The following is a 24,193-nucleotide window of genomic DNA, read 5'->3' as shown; positions in this document are numbered from 1 at the left end:
GCCTTCTTAACTGATATTTTTGTATTAAATACATAGTTCTCATTTTTATGTGAAACTCCAAACTTTTTAACAGAGCCTGTAAATTCTGTGCCAGCTTTAATAATACGTCTGCCTTAATTGCTTCATCAGTGTGTCTTTGAACAAGTAGAGTTAAAAGTATAAAGAAAATAATGCCCCCTTTCATAACTAGAGTTGCAAGTTGCACTTGGATATTTGAATAGCAGCCGAACTAAGAGTTCCCTGACTGAGGCCGAATTGTGTTGTCCCAAGTTAATAATATTTTTTTTTTAAGAAAGGCTATCTTGAGTTGCAGGTCTTTTTGTTGTTTGTTTTCGCTTCTCATTAGAAAAGAATTATCTGAGCCTTTTTTGTCTAGTAAAGAAAAAATGTTAACAGTTGTAAAACTGTTAACCACTGAAAGTGCTGCATAAACGAAAGCTAAAATCCACCAGCCTCTTTCTTAAATAATAATTTATTTACTCTTTTCTGCTCCACGAGTGTGCTGAAGGAGACAAAAAGTACTGTAAGAAACCTGCAGAATCTAGAAGATCCACTTAACATGGAAGAATCAGGGGATATAATCCCACAGATGTGCAGAATATCAGTACCCCTTGCCTTGGTGGCATTTGCAGACATTTGTTGCTTACCAGGTTTCAGAAGAGAGGAGAGCACAGTCGGCCCCTGGTGTTGCTCTGTGTTTGCTTTGTAGGAATAGAGCTATTAAGTTTCTTTTGAAATCAACAGGCTCGCAGCGGGGAGCTAAATATTTCCTTTCTGGACAGTAGACAAGAGCCATTGCTTGGGAAATTGTAATTGTTCTGTAGGCATTTGTTCTGATTTATCCAAAAAAGTTTGAAACTTTTGCAAATCAGTGTAGCAAACTCCTTTTTATATGCATTAGGCACTATGAGCCCAAACAGGAATAGAAGACTCTTTCAGTAGGAGTCTGAGGCATTTTTTGCAGTTGTGAAATGAGGTATTAATGCAAATCTGTTTGAAACTGCTGCTGTACAGCCTTTAGGGGCTCCAGTTCTTACCCGCTCCGCTCTAACCCCATCCCTGTGGCTCAGCTGGGGAGGTGCCTTGCTCTCTGGAGCCAGTCCTGTTCCAGGCAGAGGGTGACAGTCCAGGCCAAACCAGTGAGAGGAGAAGTGCACCCCAGTGACCCACATGTGACAGCTCTCAGCCCATCTTTGTTACCTCTCTGTCCCACTCTCCTGGTAGCAAGCAGATTCCACTTGAGCTCTGCAAAGCATAAATCAAAATACTTTTATTCCTGTCTTTTTTTCGTTGATATCAGACCAGGATAGCTTGCATAATTTTCCTTTCACAGCTGCATTAATATTGCTCTCTGAGGAAGTGCACACTGAAGTTCAGGGGGAAGGTATCTTTGTAGCATCTGTGTGGCCTTTAGAATCATTCAATCAGCTCTCTATTGCAGTCACAAAATTGTTGAATTTTTTTGTTGTTGTTGTTGTTTTCTTTGTATTGTAGAATGCAGGAGCTTGTTGGCAGAGAAACGGGAACTCTTTGGTGACAAAATACGTGTGTTAAGACATATTAAATTGTACTGCTACCCTTGCCCTTTCTTGATTATTTTTTCAGCACATGAAGAAATAATGCCTGCTTTTGTGTGCATAGAGAAGGTCCTCTGGTGGGTGCCAAGGAGTTAATGTGGGTGCTGAGCTGAGCAGGCAGAGGGACCAACTTTCTTTCTCCTGCCTTGTATTTATTCACTGGGAGTGAATATGTGGGACTGAGCTTGCCCAGATTAAACACATGGCTGTTTTATTTTGCCTTTCTCTGCTCTTCTTTCAGCTGTCAGCATGCCATGTTCAGATGGCAGTGATCAGTCACAAACTGCCCCCCCACCCATGCTTCTCAGCCCTCCTGAAGCATGAGTTTTGTGGAGCTCTTCAACAAAGATGGCACTGGTTCGATTTTTTTTTTTTTTTTTTCTTCCCCCCTTTTTTTCCTTTCTTCCCTCTAGCTAATGAAAAAAGAGGTTGTTTGTTTGTGTTTTCCCCTCAAGTCAGCTGCATTAGTTCCCAAAGCAACTTGTGTTAGGTGGAAATGAGGCTTTGATAATGTGTGTGCTTGCTGCAGATTCGCTTTAGATTTTTTTTTCTTTCCCTCCCCCCATATATGGATCTTTTCAATGGGGCGCCTTTATTGTGAATCAGAAGGAAAGAGCATGGGCTGCCAGGCATATAATGGAATTGTTCATTTGTTTCTGTAAGTGTGTGTGAGCCTTTGTGGTGGGGACAGAGAATGGAGGCCTTTGCTGTGGGAGCCAGGGGAGTGCAGTGGCAAAGCAGTGCCCTTGCTGCTGTTGACATGCCTGTTCTGCTCAGCTCTGGTGGGCATTACCTGGGACTCGCACTGCTTAGCAAGCCATGTGTAAATGTGTGAAGCTTACACAGTCACTATGCTGGCTGTAAACCACATAAGGCAAAATATTCGAAAGCTGTAGTATTTCCAGCACTTCCCTTAAACCATGTGCATTGGCTTTCAAAAGAGTGATGTAAAAATATGAACTATGCCAATATTGTGCTTACTCACTGTGAGGCTATTTATTATAAAGGACATATAGTATAATTCATTTTAGTATGGGGTTGATAAGAGCTTGAACCAAAGCCTTGGATCCAAGCCCACCAGCAGCTTTGCAAAAGACAGGATCCAGATCTGAAGTCAGTGGTTCACATAGCTTCTAGTAGAGGAGAGTTTTAACTTACTCCATAAAACGGGAGTAGGAAGTTTTAAATTGAGGCTTTTAAACAAGTTCTTGCCTTTTTCTCACCCACTGTTCTCCTCTGCCTTAAAAGGTTACTATGAAAGCACACACGCCATTTTTTCCACGCCACTATTGCCATGACACACTAAACCAGAGAGCAGAGAGGGGCCTCTGTAGTGGTTACCTTTCTACACCGTATGTTTTTTTTCCAGAGGAGTTTTTCTTCTGAGGAGTTAAACTCCCATTCTGGATGAAGGTATTTGGAGTCATGGTGGAGGCTTTGGAGGCAAGACCTTGAAGTTTCACAGAGACCAAGCAACAGCTGATCAGCCTGGCATAGAGCAAACCAGGCTGCAGTGCCTGGATTCCCCACCTGCTATAAAGTCCTCTCTCATGATACCATGGCTGAATTATGGACATGAAAAATTGTGGTATTGTAGACAAGAAATTCATAAAGCCTAAACTTTTCTTTCCTTGCTAGATATGGGACTCCATTCTTCTTCTGTCCTTTCTCCTTTGCCCTTGGACACAACATTTTTAAGGTTTTTTAGTCTCTAGCTGTGCATTTACTATAGAGGCATCTGATTATGTGTTACTTTACACATCTGTTACATGCGTCATAGAGTCAAATCCAGGACTCAGAGACTTTACGTGGATTTGCAGCAGTCCCTGTGGGACTTTGAAACTATAAGCCAATATATGGCTTATGAGGATACAAAAATGCAGTATTTTAATCTACTGCCTGTATTACTGCAGTGTATTGTATATATATACACTACAGTTCCCTTTGTGTTTGGCAGAGAAAAGCTGGTATTGGAAAGATGAGAAGTGCTGGTGAACTGGGATGTGTTTAGTATGGCAGTTAATTTCCTTCCTCCTAAAAATAAAAAACCTACTGCCTCTGGTTGGCAATACGAAAACAGTTTTCATGGTGATTTGAGCAAATCTAAAAGACACTTCCCAAACAGCTGATGTTGTGTATTTCAAACTTCCGAGTTGCTGAACTGCAGGGAGATGCCAAATACCAGAGGCAGCACTGATAGCTGAGGCAAAGTGTGAGTTAGAAATAAGTACCTTTCATTTCAACAGTTTCCTTCTTTGATAAGGTTACTTCTCGGTTCAGGTTTCTGCATTTCTTTGGTTGCTAGTTTTGCAAGTGCATGAAGTTTGGAGAAAACATGAGTCTCCTTAGCTGGTCTTTTTTTTTCATGATCCATGTAGAAGGCAAATGTGATAGATGTTATTTCTACAAATGATGAGCTGTAACTACTGATTTGGGTGCTGTGCGTGACACTGAGCAGGCATACTTTGCAGGCTTTCGTTCGCCCTCATGGTTCTTCTGAGCTCTGTGCTGGTGGTCCTTGGGTAGAGCAGTTGAGAAGAGCATTGCTGATAAACTTGTGTACGTGTTGTCTTCCATTTTGCTCATAGGTAGGGGAACAGCTTATCTGAGAAGGCAAATGATAGCTATTGTAATGGCAACATATGCCAGTTGATGTTTGGGAGCCTCTTGCTAGCCCACTGTTAAAACATACTGGCAGAGTGTTAGAGGGGGATGGGTAACATGGGGGTTAGGGCAGAGAAGCTGGAGTGGAGATTTTATTGAATCTGAGACACAGTGCAAACCCAAGTTTGGCTGAAGGCACGATACAGCAAGACCCTGACTGCAGGGCGAGCAGTGTGCTTGCCCCCTGCTAGAGGTCTCAGCTGGAGCCCATGTGGGAGCCCTTTGCTGCTCAGCAGCAGTCTGTCCTGCTCTGACCTGGGGGGAGCCGTGGGTGTGAGGAGAAGCCATCCTGAGGGCTCCTGAACCTTGTGGCCCACCCACCCTCTGCAACCAGGAGTCCTTCCACAGCAGGCCACACTCTCCTCCCCTGGCTATGTGGCATGGTTGCTGTGGGCAGGGTGCTGCAGCTGCTTTGTTTGGAATGATAATATTTTACACTGATACTGTGGAATTTCAGTATTTTTTGTAACTGCGGGCTGCATGCCAGTAATGTACAATAACATTTTGCTCTTACTGTGCTGTTGCTACTGTAGGCATTCGTTCCAATTTGGGCTGCATTTGCAGTACATGATTGGTTTTTCTTTTTTCCAAGACTCTGCTCATTATCTATTGTGGATATATTTGGATTATTCATTTCTACCCACGTCTGTCTATACAAATCTGTCTCAGCACTTCAGAGAGTGGCAGTGTCCACTGAAGAAACAATTGTTGTGGCTTTCACAGAATTACGTTCTTGTGAAAGTATGAGGCAAGAATGAGATGAAAATGAAGAAGAAAATTGCTTTGTAAGTTTAAAATCTGCTATGGTTTTTAAAACGTTTGAGGCAGATACAGGGTTAAGCCTTTCTTTAACTGATAGTAAGCGTATTTAGTGCTCAAGTCCTGGTCTGCACCAATCCGTAGGCGGCTGAAAATTCTGGGTTTGCAGAATTTGAGAGGCACTTACCATTGTCAGGGCCTGTAATCTTTCTCTGCAGTTTTGGTTTTAGCTATTAATTTATTTAAAATTTCATTTCCAGAGGAAAGTAATTGTAACTTGGAAGATGATCAGTAGTGTTCATGCCAACTATTGTTCATTAATGTTGTCATGGTCTGGAGATGAAACTTTTGTGAAAGGGAAATTGAAGTCCTAGACATCAGAATTCACAGCTAGTTGGTCTCCATAGTTTGTTTCTGGAAGGTAAGGGTCGAGTTTGGGATGAGAAAAAGGAGGCACAGCACAAAGGAGACAATTCATTTGTTCTCTGGTAAATTTGGAATAAAATACAGTGTGTGTACAAAAAGGATTGCACTTCTCTCGCATGTAATTTTAGTGTCCTTTTACTGTGCTGACTCACCAAACTACTTCAGTTTCCGCCTGCATTTGGTTTAAATTACCTCAGAGGCCTGCATTTGTACGCTGCTCTGTAAAGTACCTCTCATCTGCAATCCAGATTTTTTGTTTGTTTGTTCAGAATTTCAACTGCCATGTATTTTTTCATTTTTCCAGGTCTCTGTCTCACTAGCATTTGAAACCAGTCACTCTGTGTGCCTGCTTGGGCCCTGCGATAGGCAAAAGCCATATTGCAGCAACAGACAGAACAAGGAGTGAATCACTGCTTTCTGCCTTTCCATTAGATTACCTAAACCACTAGGCATAAATATTGCTTTATGTATGATACAGCAGCATGATTATCTCACTGCATTGCCGGAACAGTGCTGGAAGTGAATATAATTCTTCTTCTATTACATCTTCGATGAGCTACAATTAAAAATAGTGTGTTGGCATGCCAGAATAGATGTGTTATTGTCAGACCTTTATTGAAGCCATTTCAGCTGTTAGACTTAGTTGAAATAGTGTGGTTCTGAAAACCTTAAGAATTACACAGCAGAAAAATCTGCTTTGCTAGGTGAAAGTTAACTGGATAGTAAAATCCATCAAGTAAAAAGATTAAGGTCTGTGAGAAAGCCTGCTTTTTGTCTGTTTTTGAGAGTGATTTTTTTACTATATAGCAAAAAAACCCCAAACAACACAAAGCAGCATGTTTCTACAGAGCTCTAGATAAGCCCCAGGTCTCTTGACACCTGTGGCAGCAAGTCTGAGTCACAGATAGCACCCAGCTGTGAAGCCTAATACTCTCAGTGTTCAAAAGCTCACCTGTGTAGGAGTTTAATTTCAAGTGTCTGTTTTATCTCTGGGGTCCCCCCCCCAAACTAAAAAAATTTAAGACTCATTCTTAGAATTTTGCAGAGAAAAAAATTCTCAGCATTTGTGGCTTTGTGAAGGATCGACATCACTCAGAGATCAGAAGATAGTGCTGTCAGTGTTAGTTTGATACCATTCCATTCTCTGCTCCAAAAACCTGATGAATAACAACAGATGAGTCAAATATTTCTTGGAATTTTTTTATATATTTTTTTCTCCCCCCTTGTGCAATTCCATTGCCATTTTCAGCATGGAGGGCAGTTCTCCAAAGAATGTCTGTGTGCTTGAACTGTGATTTCTTGAAAATTCAGGACAAAATTGAGTTGTGTCAGATGACAAAAACTGTTGTATTTTCTATGCATTTTGGTAACAATACGTGAGCTTTACTGAAGAATCCACAGTAAAAGGTAGGAGGCATTTGATAAGGAAGTGTTGCATTTTTGCTTCAGCAGCTTTGAGATCTCCCTATCGTGCCTCTTTGTCATGTTGTGATGAGTTTTTGCTTAATTATTTTCTGTGTTTTGTCAGCTGCGCTCAGGGAAGTTGCCTGGCAAAACAAATTATCAGTGAATTTGGGAGACTTGGACCAGCTTGAAGCACTTGTTGAGCCACAACACCCTTCTGTCTTTGCCTCAGTTTTCTGTGTGGAAAAACAAGGATGATGTCTCTTATGTACTGTAGCAGAGTGCTGAGACTAGAAATACTAATGATTGAGAATTGTGCGGGTACTACTACCTAAGTGATGCAGCATGTTTAAGATAAACAGTGTTGTCAGCTGTTCTTGGCAAAATCACTGGGGTTATGATGAGTGAAATTTGTAGTTCTGAGTATTTTTATTTTTAAATTGCAGAAGTGGCCTGTATGAGGCATATTCTGACTTGTCAGAATGAATGTGTGAAGTATGAAACCATATGAAGCTGCTGAAAAGAAAAGTGAGGGGGGGAAGCAGGGTAAAGTGTTTGTAAAGTCAGAATCTCTATTTATCTCTTCTGCAATACATAGCTTGTATTTTACTTAAAACTGGTCAAAAAAAAGATAAAACAGTACAAGTGTCCCCTTAAGAGTTGCTGTGTCAAATTTGAAGAATGAATTCAGTAATTAAAGCGTGAAATGAAGGGATTTAGTTCTGCTTTAAATTATGCATCTCAAATTAACCTTAGCTGCAGAGTCTCTGCTGACGCCCCCGTAATGACACATTATTGGTACTAATGGCTTCTTTGTGACTTGAGATACAAACAGACATCCTAGACAGAAACATTTTGCCTTTGAACTAAATAAGACATACAGCGTGCATTTCCAGCTTGTTTCTAGCGACAAAGCCCTGCCCTTCTGGTGGCTAGTGCTCTTGAGCTCTTCTTTCCAGCTTCCATGCACTACTCCTTGTCCTGGCAGGCGAGAGCAGCTGAGTGAAAACCTGCTTTGCAAGCGTGGAAGAGCAGGAGAGCAATACATTTGGAATGAGCGTGGAGCCCAGCCAGCCTGAGAGCTTTGTAGGGAACCGGGACAAAGACTGGAATGTGGGCAGTGGAGGGGAGGAGGAACTTCCAGCAGATGATAATCTTGGGAGGAAAAGGACCCAAAATTGTGAGGGAAATGGAGAAGAGATGCCAGGACTTAAGGAGGAAATTACTAAATAAGGGAGGGGTGAGATTTAGAAATAATATAAGCAGTAGTGTTTTGTTAACCCTTTGTGAGCCCTGCTGACATGAAAAGGGGTTTTATTTTTGGAGCTCTGTGCACTTAAGCCACTGTCATTGTTTGAAAAACTTCACCTCTACCCAGAATTTCACGCACAGGTTTTGCAGCTTTGTCTGTGCTACTAGTGTCTTCTGGGACAAGAGTCATAGTTACTACCTGCTCATAGCTTCTGGGCAGGCAGCCTGAACATAGCTGTGAATGAGTAAGAATGGCATAGCCTGGGGAGCTGTGTACAGAAGATGCACAGAGTTTTACATATTGATGAAAAAAGAGAAATGGTTCAGTAAGGTAAGCCCAGAATTTAAACCCTGGCTTCTCTTCCCAAAGATATTCACTAGCTCATTGTTCTATCAGTGGGATGTCAAGATGTGGGATACTGGCTGCCTCCCCTTTGAAGCTGCAGCTCTGGGTCTTTGCTTGTCGGCTGTGGCAGGAGCGATGGAGCGGTGCTTCTGCCCCATAGTTGTGTCTTGTATTCTGGTGTAGGCTGTGTGAGAACGTGTGACTTTCTGTATGGGTCTGCTGTCAGCAGTGAGTGCTGAGGAGTAAGTAATCTTGTGGTATTCTGGATCCAGAGCAGGATGGTATTTGAGGATGTAAAATAAAATACAAAAAAAAGTGATCGGATGCTGCCTTTGAATTCCTCCAAGAAACCACATTCCTGAACCTGGGACCCAAGACTCAGGAAAAAAAAGTAGATATGCTATACTCACATTTACTAATGCATTAGAGATATTTGTATGAATAATTAAAACACCATTTAGGATTGCCACAGTAATAGAACAGAATGTGTTTTTTCATTTTTCTTTTCTGTTCCTTTTTGTTGATTGATGAATTTATTGATTCCTTCCATTAATTTAGAGCAAAGCTTTGCTTTACGTTAGTAAGCTGTTGGGAGCACTAATGGAATGAAGTCAGAATTCAATAAAGGTCTGAAAAACTGAGGCCTAAAATACATATCTAGTACTTCGCATCAAATAGATTTTTAAAATATTAGAGCTTTTGTTTGTCCTATTTGTTAATTCAAAAACCACTCATTTGCTGTTCATTAAGCCTGATAACACATCAGGAAAAAAAAGGAAAATAAAGGCAACAAGCTACCTCAGATTTTCCATTGTATTTGTAGTTAACTGTAAGCTGGTTGGAGTCAGTGGAAATCTGAATATGTGAATTGGAGGGCAGGACTTCTCTGTTAAAGAGACAGCAGTCCTTCTGAAACCATGCATAAAAGTAAGAAATACACATCTGAAGCTAAGATCTGAAAAACACAGGCAGGTGTGATCCAAAACACATGAAGTAGGAATTGCATTAAATTTCACATGCATGTGTGCACAAAATCTTTTAATATTTCTTTGCTCAGATTTTTTCTGATTTATGTCTTTGATTTTTCCTTAAAATTTACATTTAATTCATTAACCTGTCTGATTTTTTTGTTCTATCTTCAGATATACCTAGTTTATGAATATGCTAGAATTTGTGTTAAATATTAACACTTAAAAATTGTTAGGTCAGTGGTGCTATGATCCTTTTTCAAGGCTGCATTTCTCTGTTTTCCAGCTGCAATGGATAATTTGTCGTAACACTTGAATTAGAAGAATATATTTTGTTTGGTACTGTCGTTTTAGCCATGCTTGAAATACGTGTTTTCATATGCATTTTTGGGCTCAGTTTTGGATGCAATAATATGATAATTGGTACTGAATGGTACTTGATCCATTGTGTTGTGTTATCTGCTGAGTTTGTGACATGTCATGTCTGATGGTATGCATTGACCTTCTCCTCCTTGTGGGTCTCTCTGTGAACTCTTAACTTTGTTTTTCACTGACACATTATTAACATAATAGCAATTGTAATTGATGAAAAAAACCCAACATAAAATACAGTGGGTGCTTGGGATGCATGTTTTTTTTGCCTTTTATTGTTTGGTTTTGATACGGTGTGAGTTGGGTGTGTTTTGTGTTGGTTTTTTTCCCAGCTGTTTTTTCTTTCCCCTTGCAGAGCAATGGGAGGGGAGCAGTGCTGTCAATCAAGGCCTCTGCTCATCCCCATGAGACTTGTGCTAGCAGCTATGCATGCTTGCTTCTTACCTAGCATTTTTTCAAGGCTTTGCAAGCAGGAGTTCATCCCTAGTTAGTGTCTAGCAGTTCTCCTGCACACGTGCCATCTCAAAATCATGTGTCGTTTGGGGGAAGGTTTGGCTCAAGGCATTGCTTGTTCTGTTGGTTGCCCCTGTTGTGTCATCAGAGGCATGTGCTTCTGCCTACCAGCTACTGGCAATGTCCAGACTTTAATGGGGAGAAAGAGTTGGTCTGGCTGTGAACAGGGCTACTCATTGCTCCAAGTTTTATCCCTGCTCTAATGACCGGTTACAGCTCCAGACCTAATTTGAGGTGCCTTGCTCTGTTGCCATAATACAGAGTGAGCTATGGAAATTGTCTGCTGCACAGGGGGTTGTAGAATAGCTGTCTCAGTATGGAAAGTGCTGTATGAAATTGTTCCACTTACTGCTGTTATGTGTAACACCTACAATGACTATAAATGAAGGATATTAGAAAGGGAAAAAAATTGTATTGTTTCAGTTAGTTTACTTTGTGCATATTTGACAGCCCTCTGTGTATAGTCAGTTACATAATTTCCTGGGATAGTCAGGTTTCTCTTTATTTGTATGGCTCTTTCTCTCAGCAATAGGGGAAATAAAATACATTAAGGATCAGAAAATGTGTCTGTAAAGCCAGGAAAAATTGTCAGTAACCTCAAGAAGAGATCTAAGTACTTGAAACTGCTTTTGACTCATCTTCCAAAAGCAACTCAATTCCGGAATAACAGTGCCCTTTCAGGCTACATTTCAAGATGGTACATTTGTACTCAGGCAGGAATTACAAGAATCAATAGCAAGCCAAACACATCCTTTATTTTTAGGACAGATTCACTGATTGCCAGCAGGGTATGACCAGGACCCTGGTAAGTGTAAACACCAGAAAAAGTAGTCAGGGATTTTTGTCTCCATCCTAGTGTGTGCTTAGAGATAAGCTGTTTGTTGTGGTGGGTTTGCACTCATAGTGCATGGGGAAAGAGAGTTTCCCCATTCACCTTCCCCTCTTGCTATTATGCTTCCACCTTGTTGGGGCTGGGCTGTTTGGTGTCTTTCCAGGAACAAAAAAGGGCAGGGAGCATATGCCTAGCCAAAAAGATTAGAGAATATGTCATTTTGACATGTCTTACAAGGTGCATTTTTTTTCTCCACATCCTGCTTAGGATCTAGTAAGGAGCAATATTTTCCTTGTCCGTATCTGAAATCCCTTCAGCATCGAGGCTGTGGTGGTGCTGAGCATGGGGTTTCTTTTCCTCCAGGGAAGGCCCTGTGCTTTTGCTGTGTTTTGGCAGCCTGACACTGCAGTGAGTTGGTAACCTGTGCCTTTGTTGTTTTTTTTTTAATCTGCTGGTTAACTGAAGCTCCGTGACTTTTTAACCCACTGTCCATAGGCCCTTGTTTTACAAGCTCATTAAGGTGGCTGGGATGGCGACAGCAGCAGTCCTGCCCTCCCCTTGGGTGCTCATTAGATGGCTTCCTTGTGCTGACATAAGCGTTGTGTAGTCATGCTCTGAGCCAGTTCTGGGAAAGGAGCCAAGTCAAAAATAATCGCTTAAAAAAAAAAAAAAAAAGGAAAAAAAAACATTTTCAGCAGGATCTGTTCCCAGATCTAGCTCACTGTCACTCTCAAACTGGCCTGAGAAAGCATGAGGGCTTTTATTGGTGCAGGGGGTGGAAGGGATGAGCAGCTGGGGCGAGGTGATCAGGGGTGCTGCTGGCAGCAGAGATTCTGCCTGCTTGTGTGGCATCAGGCTGAGGAGACTGGGCTCTCCCGAGTGTGCTGTGCCTGTCTTTCCTCAAGTCTGTCAGCCCAGGTGCACTTCTGGTAACTTCCAAACCTGTGAGGCCGTTTGTGGCTAAATTTACCTGCAAGGCAGTGTAGAAGGCATGAAGACCCCTTGAGCTCAGCAATACATGCTGGCTGGTAGACAGACTCTCAGGGAGGGTCAACTCTCCTGAGTGATAAAAAGTTGTTAGCAGGGACTCAGCTGCTGATGTTGTTAGGCCTCCTGTTGAGGTGCCATCACACTGTCCCAGTTTGGGTTGAATCACACCCATTTTGGGAGAGTCAGCTGTTGACAGGAGAAGAGTGCAAAGTGCTCTCTGGGGATGAGTGTTAATTTCGAGGGGCAGGAACAGTTTACCTCCTGGGTCCCGACTGCCCTGAGGGGCTGCACTTCAAGTTGTGGGGTGGGGAGGTTTTTTGCTTGTTTTCTATGTTGGTTTGTTGAGGTTTTTTAAAATTCCCTCTAGGGATGAAAATTTATGGAAGCTGGGAAGGTTGGGAGGCAAGACTCCCTTCAGCTTTTGGTTTGGGTGGCTATTTAACCCTGAAGTCAAACAGGTATTTCTAGCCCCGTATCTGTGTAGCTTCCCTTCAACACCTGCTGCCATCTTTTTGTCTTGCTGGGTCCAGCTTCCATCCCCACGGGACTGCGCTCTTTTTTGGCTGGTGTGCCCAGGTTTCACCTTCCTGGCCTGACCCTCATCATGAGCAGCCCTGCTCTGTCCCACCACTGTGGAGCTAATATGAAGACACATACTGTGGTTTCCTGCTGTTTTCCTTTGTAACCAGTCCACTGGTAAATATAGCTCGTGTGCGGTTATAAATTAATTTCTCTCGTTATGGGCAGTTGTTGTGTAATAATTATGTAAAAATTACAACTGGGGATTGTTGTGGATGGTTTTTGTTGTTGTTTTGTCTTGTTTATTTATTTATTTGTGTGCTTGACATGCCTTGCAGTGGGAAGCGCAGGCTTTGGTATCTGCCCAAAGACAGAACCACAAGTGGGTGTCGGGATTCAGGGTGTACGCAGGCACCTTTTCGGAGGCCACTGGCTTTTATGTGGCTCCCTTTGTGTGGCTACGTGGGCACTGCAAGGCAAACCGGGACCTGCGCCGTTCAGGCACCTTTTTATGCTTGCTTTACTCCGTGGGTGGACATGCTGTCCTTCCCTGGGGTTTTTATAATACTGTACGTGTGTTTATTCTGAAATAAACCCCTCCTGTCTCTCCGAAGGTGTTGGTGAAGCCGCCGTGCCTCTGGCTGCTTCCAGTCCTGCTGTCTGGGCAGGGTGCTCTGGGTCCTGCTGCCCGGCTGAGGCCGTGCTTGGGAGAGGCAGAAGTGCTCAGGTCCTGCTTCCCAGGCACCTTCCCTTCAGATGGGATCCCTCCAGCCATCCTTCCCTCCCTTTGCATGTGGAATTAAAATAAGGGTGGGGTTTTTGTTATTCTTTTTCCTCCCGTACCTTTTTTTAAAATTCCAGTCAAACGGATCCAGAAGAACTCTTGCTTCTCCCTGCCGGGTTCTCCTTTTCTTTCCATCCCTCCTTTAATTTTACGTTATCCCCTGCACTGTGTTTGCAGGCCATATGTGTCCTTTGAACTCTGAAGAAGCCGTGCCAAAAGGAAGCCTTCCTCTCCTCCCCTCCTCCCATCGCGGAGCCGCTCTTAGACAATTGCAATTAGCGTACAGCGCGGAGCAAACCCAGAAGTGAAGGTCGCGGGTGAGCGCCTGCCGATTTCCCGGGAGCTGCGGCCTTTGCTTTTGCTCTTGAAGCCGGGAGCAGCTCCTCGAATCCGAAACGGCTTCTCTTGCTTGGGGGAGGTGTTGGTAACGCGAATTCGCCGGCCCTGCCGCGGCTGGAGCGGCTGGCAGGTGGAGCTGCCCGTCCCTGGGCAGGGGAGCGAGCGGCTGCCGAAGCGCGGTGTGGCAGGACGAGGACCCTTCGGCTCCGTGCCTGGGAAGAGGCGGGCAGGTTGCCTGCTGCAGGCCGAGGGAGAGTGGGAAAGGCGCGCCTCGTCCGGGCGCACCAAAGATGACTTCTCCCGAGCCGCAGAGAGGAGCGGCGTGCTGCTGGGTGAGCCGGTCCCCTCGGCTGCTGTGCGGGGGGCTGGCTGGCACCGGCCGCTGGCTCGGCCCGAGGGGCCCCTGCTGTGTGCAGCAGCAGCAGCAGCAGCAGCAGCAGCTTTCAAGGGGGATGTCTTCCGTGGAGAAGGGTGAGGGGTGCCTCTTGGGTCCAGGCTCCGAGAAGCGTCTTTGTGTTAAACCAGGCTTCTGACCTCATTTCTCAAAGGAGTTTTAAATGCGGAGGAACAGGAGTATTAATTAGCACCTCATTAAGTGCTTGTAGTCAAGTACGATCATTTTCTCGAAAGGATAGTGTATTCAATGAGTAAAAATACTCTCCATTAAAAAAGGAATACAGAGTAATTTTAAACCACAAAGATTATTGTACTTTTCTGAAAATTGAATGTGATTAAAGCAAAATACACTTAATAAATTAAGAAGACCCTGTTAGGCTGTTTAACTTGTTGATCTCTAATTAATTATTCTCAAATGTACTGCTTCAGGACTTCAGCCTTACCTACAGGGACAGGAAATAATTTTTCCCCCACTTCATTTTTTGGCTTGTAATTATTAGGTTTGAGTTGTGGGTGCAGTGATTTTCCCTATTTTTTTTCTTAATTATTTTTTTCTTATTCTCTTTTCTGTTTTCTGTCTCAGAGGTTGGCCACAATGAAAGATGAGACCTTAGAGAGGGTAGAGTGGTAATCAGAAATGATACGGGGATTTCTTTGATGGGTTTGATTACTGTGACCTGGCCATGTTCTGATTTCTAGATTTGGAGTTGAGAATAAATATTTTCAAAGATATCTCCTCCTGTCCCTTTTGTCTGTGACATGGTATAGGTCACATCTGCTATAATCAAATAGGCTTTCTGCAGTTACTTCATAGGAATTCACACAAGTTAATTTTTTCCACACTCAGTTTGTCCCTTAGATTGGTTTTTGGATTAGGCCTTTCCTTAACTCTCTGCTTAGCTGTTTCACATTCAACTGCCTAATGAGAACTGCTCTGTATGTTGTGGAAGACAATAAAATAAATGATTAGAGCTAGAGACATAACTCAGATCTATGCGTTTGCTTTAGTCACTGATGAAGTTCATGTATTTATTTAGGGAGGTGTCACGACATAACCAATGATAAGAAAGCAAAGTGTAAAACAGAGCAGGTAACAGGTTTATAGCAGCCTTATTAAAAAAAACTTTGGTTTTTTTGGCGTTAGGAATGGAGTCTCTTAACTCACCAGTCTCATCACAAATAGTTTAATCTCCTCTTGCTTGGCATATTCCTTTGGTAGGGATAACAACAGGACCACGTATCTGGTACTTGAGTTGCCCCAAACACTTGTTCCTCGTAACAGGTTTGCAGCACAGATTCAGAAAATGCTAGCAGTTTCCAGCATTTACTGATTCAGTATTTTTTATGGTTTAGGTACCTGAAACCTTTATATGACCTATTGAAAATATTACTAGAAGTTGTCCAACAGGCCAGAATATACTTCCCAGGAGTTTGGTTACCATACCTTGCTCTCTCAGGCTCTTTGATGAACTCTCTTCTGAACTCTCAGGCTATTTGATGATGATGACTGCCATCACAAGACAAATCTGTTAAGTGTTCTCTGTGTCTAAGCAGACAGCCTTTGCACCCTTGTATTTTCCTCTCAGCTTTGCTCTTCTTGTCCTATTGCAGCTTTGCCAAACTTAGGCAACTGGGGTGATAGTTGCTACCTTCTGGCAAAAGCAGCCTTGATTTCTATTGTGTCTAAAGGTTTTTTTCTCAGCAGAGCCATTACAGACACTGTACCACGATCAGCCATCTCATTCAGACAGTGTATGTACAAGAAAGACATTTTCCTTGTCTTTGGGACGCTAGCAGTGCCTGCTGTGGCTGGATAATTGCCTATTGAAGGTTTTGAGGCATCTGTCCTTCTGGGTGCTAAGATTCTGGTGGCCAGAACTTCTTGGTAGTGTATGAAAGTAGCTACACTATATAGCTCCAGAGTTCAAGGAGCCTGTTGTCTGTGTGGAGCAGTGATCCTGCACATTTATGTGAGCTCTGTTGTTCATATACAAAGTGTGTCCCAAGATGAATGGTCTGTGCTGCCGTAATGTTCCAATGTATGATGAATAGTCTTTTCTGGTCTGAAATGAGACCAAATCTATCCGTTGACTTACCTTGAAAATCCTCTTAGTACAAATGATCTCATTTTCCAAACCACCTTCTGAGGTTACAACTCTAATGCAAGCACCCAACTGGCCGTGGTTGTGCCTGCACCACGGTTTCTGTAATGACACCCCGGGGTGTAGCCATATAGATGTTGCCTGTGCAAAGTCCATTTTACACGGCTCCCACTGTTTCAGTTACCTTCCCTTGTTATTTGCGTGTGTTTTTCCCACCTCTTGCAGAGGACACAATCAGGATTTATTTATTTATCTATTTATCTATCTATCTATTTATTTATTTATTTTAATTGTGGCCTTGCAGCTATAAATCTGTAAAAACTGAAAGGACAAGACAAAGAGTAAATCTGAGCAATGGCCCCGCTAACTTTTTCTTAGCATTTCTAGCCAACATTGTTCCTTAAATACAAATACATTATTTGCAAGGAGCTCTGTTTAAGCTAGCACATTATTGTGGCGACGTGTGAGACTTAACTGTACCAGAGAATAAAGAGCAATGCAGCATTTATGATGATAAAATAATTTCAGGTCATGTCTTTTTTTCTTTGTGTAGTTTTCCTTTTATTACTGGCGCTAAAATGGCTCTTGCAGCGCAAGTGAGAAAACCAGACTGAACCTCCTGGTTTTTTGTTGAGCTCCCAGCTGGAAACCCCTCCCTCGATTTTCCATTGATAAAAGTGTCACAAAGGGAATCTAGTGCAGAGGAATAGGCGGAAATAGAACAATATGAAGTCTTGGACTTGAATCACAAAAAGAGTTTACTAATGTAGATACAGTACTGGACGAGCTGCTGCTCCTTTCATGACCAGGTTCATTTAACTATGGTCTTAACATTCTTGGGTGCCCTCAAAACCATGTAACAAATCAGCTATTTATTGTCTTTTTACTGCGGAGACTTTTCAAAAGGATATGGCAGAGCATTTTCTTTCCCTTTCTACGAACCGCTTTCTCTGACCTTCAAGAATTCAGAGTCGCAACAGGGGCCAAAAAACCCCACACGCAAGAGTGCTTTTATTGTTAATTTATAAAATATGTCTTTCACTAATAAAATAAAGGTGTGACATTTATAGAGCTCTGGTAAGGAACAGAGCAATAGAAAAGGCCCATGTCTCCTACTGTTCAAATTAAGGGCAGCTGATTTCAGTGAGAGAAGAGGCAGGCTTGTTGGATGCACAGGTTAACACATGCACTCAGGTGTTCTCATGATGCTTGAAAAACTTAGAGGATTTTTTTTCAAGTATTGAGAAGTAATAGAGGACTTGTTTCAGTTAAGTTCCTGAGGGTACTTAGTGCTCTTTCAGAGTGTTTGGAGAGGGAAGATTACTTGGGTTTAGTTCCACTCAGCGGGTAAGCTTATACTTTTTCTGTGACTTTCTTAGCATTGTGTCACTAGAACAACGGCTTCTCTATTGTTCCTGTGTTTGACCTGTGTTGTCAGCGTAGAAGAGCTGATTGATGTTTGCGGCAATGTCTTGTGTGGTCACCACCCCATTGCATGGGGTAGGTGAGTTTCTCCTTGTGGTGGTGGTGAGGAAGAGGCTTGAAGGCACCTGTGGACAACTGGCGCACCTCTCATTGTGCTGAGTGCTGCAAGAAATGTGATAGTTTGTGACCCGGAAAGCTTGATCATGAATAAGGCAGCGATCTGCTTTCTGTTGCTGCTGTGGGAACAGTGGGTGCTCGGCACCCTGCTTGTTGCAGACTTTTACATCTTTGGAGCTTTACTGTGAAGCACTGTGATTGTCTTCTTGGCATTCCTTCCCCCACACAAGAATAAGTGCTGCTGTTCTCTTCCTTCTCTCCTCTCTTTTTTTCCCCTCTTTCCTTTTTCCTGTTTTTCTTAAACTTGCCAAAATGTCGCAGAGCTGCACACCAAAGGCTGTTTCCTTGTTTTGACAGTTTGTTGTGATGGGGTAACAAGAACACACACAACTATTGAAGTATGGGATGATAACATAGCAAGAACCTGTTTTCTATTGAGCAAATAACTGTGGTATAGTTGGCCTATCCTATGTTTTTGCAGGGGTATAAAGGACCCTATACGCCAAATAGTAAATAATCAAGAAGGAAGACTGGAAGTAGTGTTTGGATTTAATGGACATTTCAGTCTTTTTATCTGACCCTATAATTCAGAGCTGTTGTATTTTGTACTGTTTTTTCTCATTAAATTTTTATTGGGCCATCCTTCCTTTAAACAAACAAAAAACCCCCCCCCAAAACCAAACAAACAAAAAAGGAAATGCAAGAGTTAAAAATACCTTTAGCTGAAAACCAAGTAAGAATAAATTATGGTGTGCTACCTTAATAATGCTATTGAAAAAGTGCTTTCCAGTGAAACAGACTGAAACCTAGGAGGAGTAACCAATTGCATTAAATGGTACCATTTGTCTAGTATTTTGACTCTGCAGGAGTTTTTTCTTCTTGTCAGTATAGGGAGATGAGAGTTGGTAAAGTTGAGTTTCTTACTCCTGCCGCCCTGCCCAAATGGTATTGCCATGCAAACTTCTTGTGCCTATGCCTTATTTGTCATATTGAAAACACCTGAGAGGCAAAATGTGCCCTTGTCTAAGGTACCTACTTTGTGTATGAGTAAATACAACACAGGTCGTTTGTTTTGATCGCTGTTCTGTATAATACGCAGTAACCACATGCAAATACCATAAGAGCAGAGGAAAATGCTCATAGGCAGTTCTTCCTAGATACTAAATAGAATGCAAGTTGGTGAATTATTAAAAAGAAAGCTACCCTGCATTGTCCTTAAGAGACTCAGATTTGGAAATGCCATGTTATCTGTAATAGTGGGCAGAGCATCCACTGAAGCAGAGTGTTTTGTTTAAGCAGGGGCTGCCAGACATTGAAGGGAGGGGAAGCAGTATTGTTTTTTTAATGTTCTTGGTGCCAAAGAAGCAGAAAAAGGGAACAGAGGAGAGGGGTAACGTTCTGAAGGTGTTGTGTTTTTTTTTTCTGTTACATAAAAAATTAGATGTTGTCAAAAATTATGGCAATTTAGTTGAGTGTTATGCTTTGATCAATTTTAACACTAACAGGATGGAAGCAGTGTGAGCATTAGCTACAATTATAGCTTCAGTTACTAAGAGAAAACCATGTTCTGTTATTTGAATGCAGCATTCACTGTCTGCTTGAAAAACAGCAGTATCTTGAAGAGGCAGAAAAGTTGTCCTCTTTTTATTATATTGTCCACTTGTTGTTTGTTGTGTTTTTTTTTGAGAAAGCATGTGTGCTTGATTCTTCCAGGAGGTCAAATACAGTCTTTATTTTGCACCCAAAGCAGTTTAAAGAGTTTTAAAAAGGGTTTAAAAAGAGTCTTAAAAGTATGCATTTTAAAAGCATCTATGTATAAAATTGAAGTATTGATATAAGAGTCAACTGTTGAGTTTGTATTCCTTGTAGCCTACTAAAACTTATGGGTCATGCACAAATTATTAAATGGGTCATTTCCCTTACATTTGTCATCAGGTTTCTTAGTATTGTGAGCCATTGTTTGCTTCATTTCAGTGATGTGTCAACAAACAGATTTTTTTTCTTTGTAGATGTGAGTGAATTTTATTCATTAGAAAGATTACAACACAAAAACCGTTGTGCCTTTAAAGTACTTGCATTTAAGCTGTTTGTAAGGAATGTGCTTATGCTTTGGATAGAGAATCACTTGGTGCTGGTGTTAAGTCAAATTAGGGCTGAAGTAATGGAAATCTTGACTTTTCACTCACTTCATGAATTCTGGCAATTTAGCATGTATGGTGCGCATTGCAGTTTTCAAATGTAAACAGATGGTGCTCTTAGGAACACCAGGACATGAAAGATAATATTAGAACAGAATCACAGAATCATCAAGGTTGGAAAAGACCTTCAAGATCGTCAAGTCCAACTGTCTACACTACAACCTACAATCACTAAACCATCTCTCAAAACACCATGTCCACCCGTTTTTGTAACACCTATGGGGACGATGCCTCCACCACCTCCCTGGGCAGCCTCTTCCAATGATTCACCACTCTTTCTGTGAATAAATTTTTCCTAATATCCAATCTGAACCTCCCCTGGTGCAACTTGACCCCATTTCCTCTTGTCCTATATCTAGTCACTAGGGAGAAGAGTCCAAGACCCACCTCACTACAACCTCCTTTCAGGTAGTTGTGGAGAGCAATGAGGTCTCCCTTCGGCCCTTCTTCTCCAGGCTGAACACAACTCTTCGGACCTGGCCATCCAACAGATTCTTCATCCAGCAAAGCGTGTGCACATCTGAGCTGCAAGCAGCCAGCTTCTCTAGGAGGATGCTGTGAGAAACCTTGTCAAAGGCCTTGCTGAAGTCAAGATGGATCACATCCACAGGCCTTAACTTGTCCAATAAGCAGGTCACACTATGAACAGAACCTGCCCTTCATGACCCCATGCTGAGTGGGCCTGATCACCTGGTTGTATTGCATGTTCTGCATAATAGTACTTGGGATGACCTGTTTCATCAGCTTCCCTGCTGCTGAAATCAGACTAACAGGCCTGTAATTTCCTGGATCATCCTTCCATCCATTTTAGTTATGGGGGTTACAGTGGCTGATTTCCAATCTGCTGGTACCTCCTCCATCAGCCAGGACTGCTAGTAAGTGATAGAAAGTGGCTTGGTGAGCACCCCTGCCAGCTGTTTTAGCTGGGTGCATCCCATCAGGCTGCATAGATTTGTGCACATCTACATGGTGCAAACAGATCACTGACCATCTCCTTCTGGATTGCAGGGGGATTGCTCTGCTCCTGGTCCCTCTCACCTAGCTTAGAGAGTTGGATTCCCTCAACATAACTGGCCCTGCTACTAAAGACTGAGACGAAGAAGTCATTAACCACCTCAGCTTTTTCTCATAATTCATCACCATGTTTCCTCCTGCATCTAATAGGGGATGGAGGCTCTCCCTGGTCTTTCTTCTGTTCTTAATATATTTATAGAAGCTTTTCTTGTTGTCCTTTACCATGGAGGCCAGATTAATTTCTAGCTGGGCCTTGGACCTCCTAATTTCCTCACTGCATAGCCTTGCAGCATTTTTTTAGTCATTGTGAGTGGCCTGCCCCTTCCTCCAAAGGACATAGATTCTCTTTTTCTCCCTGAGCACCAGCCAGAGCTCCCTATTTAGGCAGGCTGGTCTTCTATGCCACTGGCTCACCTTACACATGGGAATGGCCTGCTCCTGTGCCTTCAAGACTTCCTCCTTGAAGAGCGTCCAGCCTTCATGGACTCCTGTATGCTTCAGAACAGATTCTAAGGGATTCTGTTAATCAGGCTACCAAACAAGTTAAAATTTGCCCTTCAGAAATCCAGGGTAGTGATTTTGCTGCCCCCCTCCCTGGCATCTCTAAGAATAGAGAACTCTGAACAGTTCATGGTCAGTGTGCACAAGACAGCCTCCAACCCTCACATCTCCTACCAGCCCTTTTCTGATCACAAAGAGCAGGTCTAGCAGGGCACCCTACCTGGTTGGTTCACTCACCAACTGTGTCAAGAAGTTATCTTCGACACATTCCAGGAACCTCCGGGACTGTTCCCTCTCTGCTGTGTTATAGTTCCAGCAGACATCAGAGAAGTGGAAGTCCCCCTGAAGAACAAGGGCAAACGACTGTGAGATTTCAGCCAGGTATTTATAGAACAGTTCATCTACTTCACTGCTCTGGTTGAGAGGTCTGTAACAGGCTCCCACAGCAAAGCAGCCTTCTTGGCCTTGCCCCTAATCCTGATCCAAATGCACTCTATCTTGTCATTGTTATAATCTAGTTCTAGACGTTCATAACAATTCATAATATACAGGGCCACCTCATCACCTCTCCTTCCTTGTCTCTCTCTTCTGAAGACCTGGTAGCCATCAACAGTGGCACTCCAGTCGTGTGAGGTATCCCACTACTTTTCTGTGATAGCCACTATGTCATAGTTTTCTTGCTGCATCATGGCTTCCAGCTCCCCTTGTTTGATGCACTTTGGGTGGGTTAATGATTTGTGAATTAATACTGGGTTTGTGTGTGGTATCTTAAAAATGGAGGGGCAGGTATATGGCTTTTATAAATTGGCATATTCCCATCAAGTAGAGTTATGCCAACAGAGGCAGAATGGGAATCTGTCCTCCTGGTCACTGTTTTTAAAGAAAATGATGGAAACTGCTTGTGTAGTTGTGTCTGTGTGTTTGTTTCTTCTGTTCTCTTACACTGTCTCTGTGGCAAGAGATGTTCCCTAGTAACCCTTTTTTTTTTTTTTTTTTCCAGGTGACCAAACATGCTTTTACAGAAATTATTACCCTCTTCCCTTTCTTTTTTTCCCATTTTCCGATTTTGAACGTGAAAATAACTTCTCCCATCCCATCCTTTTGAGTTGCAACAGCAGGATAGGATGTCTTTACTGCTCTCCTTTCCTGCCCTTCCGTATTTATGCCTCTGGATTCACACATCCTGAGGAACTGCTTGTACTCAAGCTGAAGTTATTGTCTTCAGCCACCTGACTCAAAAAGCCCAGCAAAATGATATGGTTCTGTGAGTTGAAAAGTGTTAGTTACATTTCTGTAGTGCTGAATGGGGGAAAAAGTTGGTGCAGGTTGTGCAGGGGTTTGCTGTGTGACTAGATAGATGCTTTGCAAATCCTGCTGTGCAGGCTCGCAGTGTATTTCTGTCTGGACTTGCCAGTGGGTAACATTACAACAAATTGGATGAGCCATTCTCATTCAAAATGTCAAATTTGTGTTGCTTAATTTCCAATGAGGATGTAATGTGATAGTAAAATTGTTCTGTAAAGGGGTCATACGCTGTTCTACTGTCAGTTTGTGAGGCTCAGACAGAAGGAAGTGATCAAAAACACTTGATGCTCGTTATTTATTAATTGAGTTCTGGCAGAACCTTTATACATTCTGACTTTTTATTTGTCTCTTTGTTTACAAACAAAAAAGAAAAGCAGAGTTCACAAAAAAAAACCAAAAACCACCACAAAAAGGGAAACTTGTTAACAAAGACAAGGAAGAAATAGCATTTGGGAGTGTGTGAGTGGAGGTGCCTTTGAGTACAGGGAGGCCAATTTGGCAATGTAGTGTCACCCTCTCTGAGTGTTGCTCCTGAAAGAGAATACTTTAGAGAACAGCAGACTATGAATCTTCAATACAGGCATGCTGAGTTACCAGAAAATATTTACCCTGGTAAGTTCTGTGTTGGGGATATTTTAAGTGCTTGTACTTTGCTGCTGGAATGGATTTGCTTTCTTAAAAAAAAAAAAAAAAAAAAAAAAAAAAAAAAAAAAAAAAAAAAAAAAAAAAAAATCAAAGAAGCAGCTCCCAAGTGTTTCTTCACTTTTCTGTATCTCTATCCTTGTTTCTCTATATATACAGGTAAAGAACAGTATATTGAAATAATTGCATCTTTTTTTAGTAACAGTGGTTTCTTGACTTCCCAAGTCCCCAAGCTGCTGAGAGCTCAGTCTTTTGTTCTGTAGTGAATCCTATGAGGACAGACCCTTTCATATATGCCGGGGCCTGTGTGGAGCTGTGATCAGTATGGGACAGACAGATGGTTGCATGGAATATTTTAATTAAAATATTTGCAGGAGTTGTAAAAAGCTAAAACCAAGGCTTTTGAGGTAAAGGGTTAAGTAATACTAAGTGTCATGGTTGCTATGAGATTTACCTTCTTTAGGCTGCTGATCTAGAGGTGCTATCTTCAGGTGGAAGCAGTTGCAGTGCTAGGTAACCTGTCCTCCAGATACCCATTTCTCTGCCTTTCAACCTCCTCTGCTGCTGTTCTGTGGGGTGGTAGAAAAAACAGGTCCAAGAGATTGTTCTTTTCAGATCACTTAGATATGCATTGTTTCAGCTCGCCTTTCCTTGTCTGCTTCTTAGACTTCACAGATTTCTCTTTCCACCCACTGGATTAGGGTTGGAACTTAAAAAGGCAAAATATGCTGTGAGACCCATTGGACTTT

The 24,193-nt window shown here is 42.3% G+C and overlaps 1 protein-coding gene across 3 annotated transcripts in view; it reads left to right on the top strand.

The window, feature by feature from the left end:
- ATXN1 (ataxin 1) overlaps nucleotides 1-24,193 on the top strand; it is a 228,226-nt gene that overhangs the window by 62,341 nt on the left and 141,692 nt on the right. The gene's annotated exons all lie outside the window — the stretch shown is intronic.

The sequence above is a fragment of the Apus apus genome, chromosome 2, assembly GCF_020740795.1.
Source record: "Apus apus isolate bApuApu2 chromosome 2, bApuApu2.pri.cur, whole genome shotgun sequence".
Lineage (NCBI taxonomy): Eukaryota > Metazoa > Chordata > Aves > Apodiformes > Apodidae > Apus > Apus apus.
Note: the sequence above shows the minus strand (reverse complement) of the source record. Positions and strands in the feature narration are given on the sequence as shown.